Source organism: Nicotiana tabacum, chromosome 6 (genome assembly GCF_000715075.1).
Source record: "Nicotiana tabacum cultivar K326 chromosome 6, ASM71507v2, whole genome shotgun sequence".
NCBI classification, from domain to species: domain Eukaryota; kingdom Viridiplantae; phylum Streptophyta; class Magnoliopsida; order Solanales; family Solanaceae; genus Nicotiana; species Nicotiana tabacum.
This window is the reverse complement of record NC_134085.1, coordinates 126,580,843-126,593,675: the sequence shown is the minus strand read 5'-3', so window position 1 is coordinate 126,593,675 and position 12,833 is coordinate 126,580,843. Positions and strand designations below refer to the sequence as shown.

The 12,833-nt window shown below is 35.7% G+C and overlaps 1 pseudogene; it reads right to left on the bottom strand.

Moving 5' to 3' along the window:
• Positions 1 to 1,349: 1,349 nt before the first annotated feature.
• On the bottom strand, positions 1,350 to 8,565 carry LOC107812617 (dehydration-responsive element-binding protein 1B-like; annotated as a pseudogene).
• Between the last annotated feature and the right edge of the window lie 4,268 nt (positions 8,566 to 12,833).

The following is a 12,833-nucleotide window of genomic DNA, read 5'->3' as shown; positions in this document are numbered from 1 at the left end:
GGACCTAATGCTAATGCGACCGCGTCTTTCTTTTTGCCTCTGGGTCGTACCCTTGTGTCGACTCGTGGGTTTTCGGCCACTTATAATACTCGCTATAGGCCGTGGTCAATCAAATTCGACTCATACACAATTCTCTGTCTTTTGAACCTGAAAACAATCGAGTATGTTAGGATACGTTTATGAAATCTGTGCAACTATTATCATGCAATCCTATACAAATGTAAGAATTTCTAAAGACAAGCACATGCATGAACGTAAATTAACCGGAAAATAAGTTAAGCTTGTAAATGCAGACAGTCGCATAACAGTGTGAGTAATTTACATAAAAGTTGCGCCAAAATACAAAACAAAAAAACATGGATTTGTGGCGGTTATTTTTGAGTAAAACGGCAGTTTGAAACCGCCAGAATACACAGTTACGGCCGTTTGAAAAAGTGCCCCAATCCGGTCCGCCACAAGTATATTACGGCGGTTCCTCGGGAACCGCCGTAATAAAATATCAAAACTGCCGTAATAGGCTGCTTTTTTTTCGTGAAATTTTATCATTTGATAGTAAATTTCCAAATATATTAATGTGCATATGCTATTAGTTGCTGTACAACATTATCAAACGATTTCAAATCCTCGTATGTGAGGTGTCATTCCATGCCATGCTATTTGGATTTAGTAGGGCTCTTTGGTTGTCGTCCATGTATATTTTAGTCTCGTATGTACTATGAAGGTCCCATGAAGGTCTCCTAACAGATGACATTAAGAGACTCTTTGTACTTTAGTGAACTTCTTGTAGTTAATTACAAGGAGGAGAATGGTTTCCAGTATAATTCACTCTGCGCTGTAAGTTAGTTTAAACTCAGCAGCTCGCATAATTTTCGCTTAAGATCGGGTAAAAAAAATGAAATTTAGATACTAAAAGCTACAAAGAAAAGTACTTAGAAGTAACTTTTTATAAATATCAAAAGTGGAAAAATCAATTTTTAAAATATTAGTGAAAGTTTATTAACAATAATATTGGTAGGCAAAAAATATTGAATACTCCAAAACAGATGAAATAGGTCCCAGATTAATTATTGGCCACTTATTTCCTTCATCAAATACAATGGCATGAAAATAACAAAGCTTTTTGTTTCTCACTTGCCTAACCAAATATTTACAACGCTATTGTAAATTCATAACTTCCAAATATTTGAGTACGAAACTACCAGTATATATCTCCTAAATCCTAATTTAAGGAACCTCGAGCATTCTGATTGCATATTGACTGTATATATATATATATATATATATACACTTATAGGGAAGATGATATAGATATATATAGATTGTACGAAAGAGGCAATAACCAGAAGTATTTAAATAGTATAACTCCATAGAGAGATGTGAGCAGCAGCTTCCCCATAATCTCCAACTTCTACGTAGTGAGGTGGTGGTATCATTAGTCCTTCCGCCATATTTGCTAGCAGTCCCGGCATGCAAAACAGAGCTTCCCATCCATAAAAAAATTATTACTTTCTGGTGTTTCATGAGGAGTTGTGCCAGCAGATTCTCCTGAAACTGCTTCTGACTCAGATGGTCGGAAAGCCTCGGCGGCCTCCGCTGCCGCTCTCTGAATATCCTTAGCGTCGGTAGAAGCAGGGATAGACAACTTCCAAACAGATCACACTACTAGAATTCCCGTAAAAAGCGACCAAAAATTAGCGACCAAATTTGGTCTGTCAAGAAAAGCGACCAAAGTTGGTCGCCAAACTGCCGAAAATAATTAAAAAAATATTTGAAATACTTTAGCGACCAAAGTTGGTCGCTATTTGGCCGCAAATTTAGTCAAATTGTTGACTGGACTGGTCAGACTTACTTGGTCAAATATATACTGAGATTAGCCCCCAATATTGGTCGCTAAGGTGGGACCCACATTAAATTTGTTAATAATTTTATTATTATTTTATAAAACTTATAAAATATAAATATATATAATTTAAACTTGCGACCAACGTTGGTCGCTAATTGAAGGATAAGTTGATAGCGACCAACATTGGTCGCTAACATGGGACCCAGTTATAATATTTTAATAAATATATATTTATTTAAAAAAATTAAAATATAAATAAATATAATTCAAAAGCTAGCGACCAAAGTTGGTCGCTTAATGAAATAGAGACCAACGTTGGTCGCCAATGTGGGACCCAGTTCTAACGTTTAACAATTTTTATTATTAATTTAAATATTATATAAAATATAAATAAATCTGATTAAAATTTAGTGACCAAATTTGGTCGCTAAATTAAATTCATGTACTGTTAGTGACCAACTTTGGTCGCTAAATTAAATTCATTTACAGTTAGCGACCAAAGTTGGTCTCTATATGGTCAAAATTAAAAATCACTTTTGTATTTACTATGTAAATAATATAAATGTAAGTCGTTAACACTTTTGTAATACAAGGGATGAATAGTACTACGAAGCGGGCGTGTGTGTCTATATATATAATATATATATATACTTACGCTATATACTATGCACTAAGTATAAGTGTATTAGGTAATATTGTATCGAATACAGCTTATATATATAATATATGTACTTACGCTATACTATGCACTAAGTATAAGTGTATTAGGTAATACTGTATCGAATACAGCTTATATATATAATATATGTACTTACGCTATACTATGCACTAAGTATAAGTGTATTAGGTAATACTGTATCGAATACAGCTTATATATATAATATATGTACTTACGCTATACTATGCACTAAGTATAAGTGTATTAGGTAATACTGTATCGAATACAGCTTATATATATAATATATGTACTTACGCTATACTATGCACTAAGTATAAGTGTATTAGGTAATACTGTATCGAATACAGCTTATATATATAATATATGTACTTACGCTATACTATGCACTAAGTATAAGTGTATTAGGTAATACTATATCGAATACAGCTTATATATATAATATATGTATTTACGCTATACTATGCACTAAGTATAAGTGTATTAGGTAATACTGTATCGAATACAGCTTATATATATATAATATATGTACTTACGCTATACTATGCACTAAGTATAAGTGTATTAGGTAATACCGTATCGAATATAGCTTATATATATATATAATATATATACTTATGATATATATATATATATATATATATATATATATATATATATATATACTTACGCTATACTATGCACTAAGTATAGACTGTTTGACCAAAATAGCGACCAACGTTGGTCGCCATTTTTGACCGTTTGACCAAAAGGCGACCAAAGTTGGTCGCTTTTGTAGGATATAAATATATATATATATATAAAAGAGGAAAATAATTATTTTATTTATTTATTTTCAAATATAGCGACCAAAGTTGGTCGCCATTTTGGTCAAACGGTCAAAAATGGCGACCAACGTTGGTCGCTATTTTGGTCAAACAGTCAAAAATAATTTGGCTACCAAAATAGAGACCAAGTTTGGTCGCTATTTTTTTTCACAGGAGCCAAAACGAGTTTCAGGTCCATTCTTTCAAAATTATTCCCCAAATTAAAATCTTTCTCCTCTAACACTCAAAACCCCTTCCCCCCTCCGACTTTCAGCAGCAGCGACGCCCCCGCCACCGGCGACCCCTGACGGCAGCAGCAAATTCCGGCGACCTCCACTCCCAAGGTTAGTTTCTCTCTCCTTTCTTTTATTTTTCCGAAAAACAGTGATTTTAGGGGTTCAATTCCAATATATTAGGGTTCAAAGTTATATATTATTTGTTCAACTATGTTTAGTTCAAAGTTAATTCCATGTTAGGGTTTAATTTCTCCATGTTAGGGTTCAATTTCTCCATGTTATATATTATTTGCAATTTTTAGGGTTCTTATTAATACTTTTAGGGTTCAAATAAATTAATTATTTAGGTAGACTAATTTATATATGGGGTTAAATTTCATTTTATGGAGTTCAAGTCAGCTACATTTCATGTGTTGCGAAATTGTCTCGAAGTAGTACCATTTCTCAAGTAAGTATTGATTTAATAGTTATCAAAATATAAAATTTACTGTGATTACATCTCAATGCAACTACTAAAAATATTTGATGTGTCACAGTCACTTCGTGGGTCAATTTGGCCAAGATGCTGTATATACGGCATTTCATAGGTGGTTCAAACAATTTGTAAGTATATCCTTAAAATATTCTAACACTATGTAGGTAAACAATGTTTGGAAGTTATGCTAACTTATGAATTTTGTTAACAATATGTAGGTAAATGATCCAAATAATGGTGTAAATCAATTTTTGAAAGATATATCTTGGGGACCTGGGGTTGAGGTCACAACATATTCCAAGTACGTTGTGAATGGTTATAAGTTTCATACAGAGGGTTGCTCTAAAAATAAAAAAAGCAACAACAGTGGGGTGTGGGTTCAAGGTGGTGATGGCAACCAAGTTGGAGATATTGATTATTATGGTATGCTCAAAGAAATAATAGAACTAGAATATTCAGGTAGGCCATTTAAGAAAATTATTCTCTTTAGATGCAAGTGGTTTGACTCAAATCCAACAAGAGGTACGAGAGTACACAATCAATACAACATAATTGAGGTTAATCATACGAGGGAGTATGATCGCTATGATCCTTTCATAATTGCACATAATGTTAGGCAAGTGTATTATGCTCCTTATCCATTTCGGCAGAATAAGTCCGATTGGTGGGTTGTAATCAAAACTAAGCTTGTAGGTAGGGTCGAAGTCGAGAATGTGTTGGATGTTGCATATCAAAACGATATCTCCAGTGTTCACCAAATAGTGGACGGACTTTTAGAAAATGATTTGGAACATCCTGAACACATATTGGAAGAAGTTGATATAAATGAAGTAAGAATTATAGAAAATGAGGAAGAAGAATCAACTGATGAAGCTCAAACTAGTGAGGAAGAAGAATTCTCTGACGAGGAAGAATACGTCGATGAGCTTTAAAAAGTTGGTTTCTTTGATAACTCTTGTTTATAGATAGTTTCCTTATATGTTTCAATCTAAATATGTATTATATTATGCAGATGACAGGCAAGGGTCGAGGTAACAATGAAGGTAGTGGTTCTCGGGGTCGAGAAAAGGCTAGGAAGCAAAAGAGGAGGGTAGAAGATACTACTCATCAATCTTTTCCACCATCTTCTGATTTGCCTATCACTATGCCACAGCCTCTACCCCATGGCTATACTGAGTTGCCACAACATCACCAGCCCTACACCTTCGTGCAGACCCTGGGTGTTTCTTTACAGGGCCATCGGACTGTGCGTCCGACATACAGTCCACCTGCCTCACTACCACGTGGATCCCACCCAGCAGCATCACATGGATCGCATCGATCCATGTCACAGCCACATGGATCACAGCCAGTCAGGTCACAGCCACTCGGGTCACAGCAGTCAGTATCACAGCCACTTGCGATCCGTGCAGCTATGTCGCAGTCACAGGGATCACATCTATCGTCATCAGCGACTCCACCTATTGGAGGCCTTCGCTTGCGGGATAGTAGCTCTGACCCCCTACTCATTCCACACATGCCTCTGATACACATGTTTCGGACGATGATGCTGCTACTGCTACTGCTTCTAACGAGGAGGTGCATTATGATCAGTATGGTAGGATCATCATAGTCCCTGAGGGTGATGGGTAAGAGTTATTTGTTATTTTTATGTTTATTTTTTTTGTACAGTTTTTACTAAGATATTAATTTGTTTTATTTATTAAATTGCAGGTTCCTCCCGAGTAATATTACTACGAGGATAATCACCAAAGCAACCAGAAAGCTTTATGATGCCCCTTATGCATCTTGGCGTGAATTCCCATTCTCACTGAAGGAGGCAATTTCAATGAATTTAAGGTATAAATGTTCTTTTAAGCAGTATAATTATTTATATTTATGATATTTCCATATAATATTTAACTTTTGAAATACAGAGCAAGTGTGTATGGGAACACCAGTATAGCGCGGACGTGGCTGCAAATTTTAATCTCAAAGCTCGCAAGCGGTTGTCGCATTCTTTCTCCATAGCTAGACAGCTGAACCAGAAGCCTGACTGGTTGTTTCAGGAGTTTTGGTATGATTTGCAAAGGCAATGACTTACTGTAGAGTTCTTACAGAAGAGCGAAAAGGGAAAGAAAGCTCGCGCATCTCAGAAGGGAGGATCATTACACGCTGGAGGTGTGGTCATCCAGGGGACAGTAAAAAGAAGAATGGTACGTAATTGCTTAATTTATTTTAATTTTCAAAGTATATCTATTCTATTTATTAATTAAAATTTATGAGTTTTCAGGAAAAGAAGTTGGGTCGTCCGATGAACCGAGATGAGCTATTCAGGGAGACTCATATTGTGAAGAAGAAGAAAGAGACGGATTAAGAAAGGTGGATCGAGGGACGTGCCTCGACTGTACATGTAAGTTTTCACTTTTCATTAAGTATTTTCATTTACTTTTATATAAATTTTGAAATACTAATTCAATTTACTTTTTCTTATAGGATCGCTTCAGAGTTGAAGCTGAGGAATTCATACGCAGCCAGCCACCTAATGAGTCGGGCGCGCCATTCCAACTTTCGGCCGAGGATGTTGAAAGACTATGGACGCGGGCTGCAGGCGGTCCAAAACGGGGGAAGGTATACGGCCTTCCTACTAAGACATTCCATCGCTATAGGTGTGGAATGCAAGGAATATGGACTTCATCGCAAGCCGAGCAACTTGATGGGGAGAGCCTCTCCGCTATGCGGGAGACTGTGACAAAGCTCACATCCGAGCTAGAAGCGTCCAAGGAAAAAGAAAAGCTTAGAGATGCTCAGTATATTGGTGTGGTCGCTCAGTGCCAAAGCATGCAAGAGCAGATCAAAAATCTCCTAGCTGGATCTTTTTCGATTCCCCGGTCTCGGCCATCATCGCCAGAGGCTGCCCGTCCCCGTGCTCGTTCGTCCCGTCCTCCAAGTGGACGTTCCTCCTGTCCTCCCCGAGATCATTCTTCCCGTCATCGACAAGTAGACCCTTCTCAATACCGTGATGATGATGAAACTTCATCAGACAGTGATGATAATGATGTTCCAAACAATGAATGAATTTTAGACAATTTGAACTAGACAAATACAATTTGTTTTCCATTGGGTTGTAATAAGAGTTAACTTAGTTTGGTAGTTCTATTGAAATTAACACTTTCTTGGTTTTAATGTAGCTTTTAATGTTGTTTTTGTGTTGTTGTTGTTGTTGTTGTTGTTGGGTTGTTTTTTGGTATTTTTATTGGAATTATTGTTTGAATTGTTGTTGTTGTTGCTTGTTAGGGTTTTGGTATGACTGGCAGGTGGTGTAGCTGTCAAAACAGGCAGTTTCTGCTAAAATAATACACAGAAAAGCGACCAAAGTTGGTCTCTATTTGGTTGCTTTTCATGTTAAAAAAAATAATTTTCTGGAGAATAGCGACCAACGTTGGTCGCTATTTACCCAGATTTCTACAAAAAGCGACCAAACTTGGTCGCTATTTCATTAAAAAAATAAAATTTCTGGTGATATAGCGACCAAAGTTGGTCGCTAATATTTAAAAAATAAATTAAATTCATGTATTTAGGGACCAAAGTTGGTCGCTAGTTTAATAAAATAAATAAATAATTGAATAAAAAAGCGACCAACATTGGTCTCTAATTTCCAGATTTTAAAATATAATATTTGGATTAGAGACCAAAGTTGGTCGCTTTTTAATGATTAATAATAAATAAATAAATAATGTATTTTATATTTAGAGACCAACTTTGGTTGCCAAATTTATATTATTAAATTAATAAAACGACCAAAGTTGGTCTCTATAGTCAATATCCGGAAAAATTGGTCCATTTAGCTTAGAGACCAACTTTGGTCCCTAAATAAAAGGGACCATCAATATAGCTACCAGGCCTTTTTGGTCGCTTTTTAGCCCAATAGCGACCAACTCTGGTCGCTTTTTGCGGTCATTTTTTCCCGGATTTCTAGTAGTGAGAGTTAGCAAAGTTCAAGCAAGCAGAACGACCCCTTAATGCAATAGCCGCCACGTCATGAGCTCTAGCCCCCATTTCTGCAGTGGGGTAAGTTCCAAGCCATATTCTTGATTTCTTATTTGGTTCTCTGACTTCAGAAACCCATTTGTCTGAATTCCTCTTCCTCACTCCCCTGTATACTGGGTGTCGAGTTTCGCAAAACTTCTTCCTCCCTGCTCGCTTCTTGGGGTTATTCAAAGCTAACAACACTTCCTCATCAGAGTGATTAGCTCGATTACATGGGGAGCTGCTGTTATCAGAAAGTGATGAAGATTCAGTAAGAGGGTCCGAATAATAACTTCGAAAGATATCCATTCTTGATCACTGATATATATAATTATATATTTTGAGAGTAAGTAGTAGCCTAGTAGTAGTGTTGTGTTGTTTCAGTTAGAGGTTTTTTTTCTTTTTGGTCAATATGAAAGGTAGGCGTCTATATATAGGGGAAGTAAGCTATCATAAGGGAAGCAATTAAGCTAAAAAGTTTGATGACGCGGGCGAAAGAACACGCGAGTCGCGAGTTAATTGAAGGGCTGTAAGGAGACATGCTGGAATATTTTTAGAAATATTCTGAGCCCAGCTGTTTTATGGGACAAGTGGATGGTTTCAGAAAAGTAGATTCCAAGTCTTACGTGTGTACAACTCGTGTGGGTTTTGCTGATGTGACAACTTGTAAATCTTTCTACTTTCTGCCTCTCTTCCTTCCTTCCTTCTTTTTTTTTTTCTTTTTTGGAAAATACCTTATCTAGAGTACTGGGATTACTTGGGCTGAACTGACCAATCTTTAACTTTTGAAAATGATCAAAATAAGGAACTATTCCCTCCATTTTAATTTTTGGATGATATTTGACTCGACACAAAGTTTAAGAAAGAAATAGATTTTTAAAACTTTTGATAAAAATAAACCATAAATATTTATGTGATTGTAAATTTATTTATTAAGAGTTAGCAAGGAATTTAAAACTAAATTATTTCTTAATAACAAAGTGATATTCTTTTCAGGATTAACTAAAAATAAAAAAGTATAATATAAATTGAGACAGGGGAGTAATTGTTTATTTAAAATGATTGGATTTAAGTCATATGTACTTATAATATAAATTTTTAGTATTATTAGTGAATTTTGGTATGTTTTAGGATGTTATAAGTTACCATTTTAAATATATTACATGTAATTATTCAATAAGTGATATAATTGTCACGACCCCAATATCCCTCTGTAGGATGTCGTGACAGCACCTAGTCTCTAAGACTAGATAAACCTAACATACATGCGGAATAACTGAAATAATAATTTAAAAGCTCAAAACGTCAACAACTGTATAAAGTAAAAGCAGCAATTCAACATGTATACAACTCCCAAAACCCGGCAAGATATAAGTCACAAGCTCTAGATACAATGTTGCACAATCCTACAAATCACTCTCTATCAAGAAACATAAGAAAACAAGGAAAAGACGGGATAGAAGGGGACTTCGAGGCCTGCGAACACGGGCAGATGTACCTTGAAGTCTCCGAAGCCAACAACAAAAGGGGCATTAGCGGCAATAACAATAGCCGCTATATAATTTACCGGCCATTGATGTTTAGCCGCTGAAGACAGGGTCGGCAAAGCCTGTAGCGGCATTTCTGACAAAAGCTGGTATAAGGCATGGCTGATTGCCGCTAAATATCATTTGCTTTAACGATAATTGTTTGCGGCAATTATTTTGGCTGCTAAATCCAATCTAAACCGGCTACTGATGCTCTAAATCCAATCTAGAATGGCTATAATATTCTTTCTAAAAATATATTAGTATGACCTTTTAGCATCGATTTTAATGGCTGGTAAATTCAATTAAATTGCCACTAAAACTCATCTTTAACGATAATTATAATAGCTACAATATCTCTTATGGACACATCATAATTTGCCTTTTATCATCTATTTTTATAACCGATATATCCTATTAAATTGGCGCTAAAAGTTGCAAGCTATAATGATAATAGTTTAGCCTCCATTAATAATAGCTACACACTCTTTCAAAAAAGGATCTATAGTATTGATGGAATACCATGTTTCTTTTATTTGTTTTCTAGTTTTAGATATACAAAAAATATAAAGTTGAGGTTTCCTAACTCTCAAGTAGAATGAAGAGATCTACACAATGACCCTGTCGCAAATGTACTTTGTGTTTTGGAATTTCTATAAAGGTGGTTGTTGAATAAATAAAAAAATAAAAAAGACTCTAATGATAAAATAAATTAGAGGAAAATTCAAACAATAAACAACTCAAACAGTAACGCTTTGAAAGATAAAGATGAGTACTACCGTGATAAAGTGAAGTATGTTTTGCAATACTAGATATCTTTGATGTTTGTGATACTCGTTCATGCCCGTTGTTGGCGTCAGGGTCCTGATTAATATTAGCACCTTAGATAACAATACTTTTAAAGAATTAAATTTTTATAAAGAATGTCTAAAACTTATGAAAAATCGAGTTACTTGTTCACTTGAGGTGCCATTGATATTTTGAGGCATTGATTAATTAGAAGCATATTTGCACATGAATTATCTCATTTGGAGTAATTCTGATTGCATCTTCTTTTGATTTTATTTCATCAGATTCATTTCTTCATTGTGTTTATCCTTTAATTCGGTAATCTCTTATTCTAACCTTTGTACATCCTCATTAGACGAATCCTCCGCAATAATATTTTTCAAGAAAGATCTACAACGCATAGAACAAAAGGAGTTGGACCAAGTCCTAAACCACGAACATACCCACTTTTGTCATTTCCGAATACCTAGGAATACACATAGCCTTCTCAAGCAACATTGCGATGAGGTTGGTCAGTAGAGCTCTCACTATTGCTCATCCTTTCATTTATTTTTTTCTGGCCATAGAACACACAATAAATCCAATTTAAAATTCATTTATTCGCTTTTAACTTTTTTTTCCCTAACTATTTCACAATTAAGAAATTAAAAGAATAAATAAATCTTACGATTACCTTGAAAGAATCATCGTCCAATGTTCTACCATCTTCATGTTCTTTATGAGTTAATATGATAATTTGTGCTCGTGTAGACTCTATCTCATTTACAGCCTAACACAATCAAATTGACGTTAGATATGTGTGAAAAAAGAATTTTAAATTATTATAGTTAGTAATTTTAATAGGTTTACCTGCTCATCCATCAAGGTACCAATACTTTTTGATCCTCCTATGCGAGGCATGTTTTGATTGTCCCTATTATTTCTATTTGCTTGGGTACGCCTCTGTCATTAAAATATTACAATGATATCTGTCACGACCCAAAATCTAACCATGTCGTGATGGTGCCTATCGTATTACAAGGCAAGCCTATTTCCCAAAATACTACTACTAAATCAATTATAAGATATTAATAAAATATTTCAACATTTAAATTTTTCATAAACTAAATCAACACTAACTATAATATAGAAAAAATACGGAAACAAATCCCAAACATCAGGGTGTCACTAAGTCATGAGCGTCTAAAACTATAAACTAAGATATATATATAAACTGTCTAACTATCCAAAAGAAGAAATGACAAAAGGAGTAACAAGGTCCTGCGAACGCTAGCAGCTACCTTGCAGTCTCCAGATATAGCCAGCTTAAACTCAACGATCATCGCGCTCTAACTCACCTGGATCTGCACATAAGGTGCAGGGTGTAGTATGAGTACAACCACCTAAGTAGTAACAGAAATAACTAAGGAACTGAGAAGTAGTGACGAGCTAAGTAAAACAGTCCAATTATTTATTTTCACAATTTTAAAAAAATAAACATGAATAAACAGGTAAATTCCATAACTCAGTAAATACAACAAAGAAATTTAACAGATAAATGCAGCAACAAAAGTAAATGCAACTTCGCAGCAATGTCACTCCATCACTTAGCACTCGCACTCAACATTCAACACTCAACACTCAATACACTCAACACTCTGCGCTCACTGGGGGTGTGTACAGACTCTGGAGGGGCTCCTAAAGCCCAAGCGCTAAGCACGGAAAATTCACGTACTACCATATCAATACCTGGATCCGCACGATCAACTCACGCGCTATGGTATCATTACCTAGACCCGCACGGTCAACTCGCGTGCTACACGGACAACTCACGCGCTATGGTATCAATATCCTCACAACTAGGCCCCTGACCTCACTCAATCATGTACCTTACTATCCTCACCATCATCAACAAATAAGGGGACACAACCCACATCAAGTATCACAACATATTAGCAAATAATAGAGACTGAGGTAAACATGTACAATAATTTCTATGATTGAGTACAAATAATGTGAGCATGAATAAAGCCTAAGCATGATCCCTAACATGAAGGCAAACAAGTTCAACAACAAGTAAACACATAAACACATATAACAGCCATTAGGCCTCACAGCCTCACGGAACTGACTAAGTCTCAATCCCTCGCGGTGCACACCCACACGCCTGTCACCTAGCGTGGGTATCACCACCAAACAATCACATGATATCAATTTCTCCGGGTTTATACCCTCAAAGACAGAGTTAAAACTGTTACTTACCTCAACCGCATAAAATCCTACTCCGGGATACCCTCGTCTCTGGACTCGGTCTTCAAAAGCTTCGAATCTAACCATGATCAGATTAATACCATCACCATGTACTAAAGAATTGAATTCCACAATAAAAACTACAAAATATGCAAAAAATTCGAAATTGGCCAAAATCTGGCCCCGGACCCATGTCTTGTAATCAGTAAAAAATGGTAGAAAACCTCGTTCTCTCCCGAATCTAA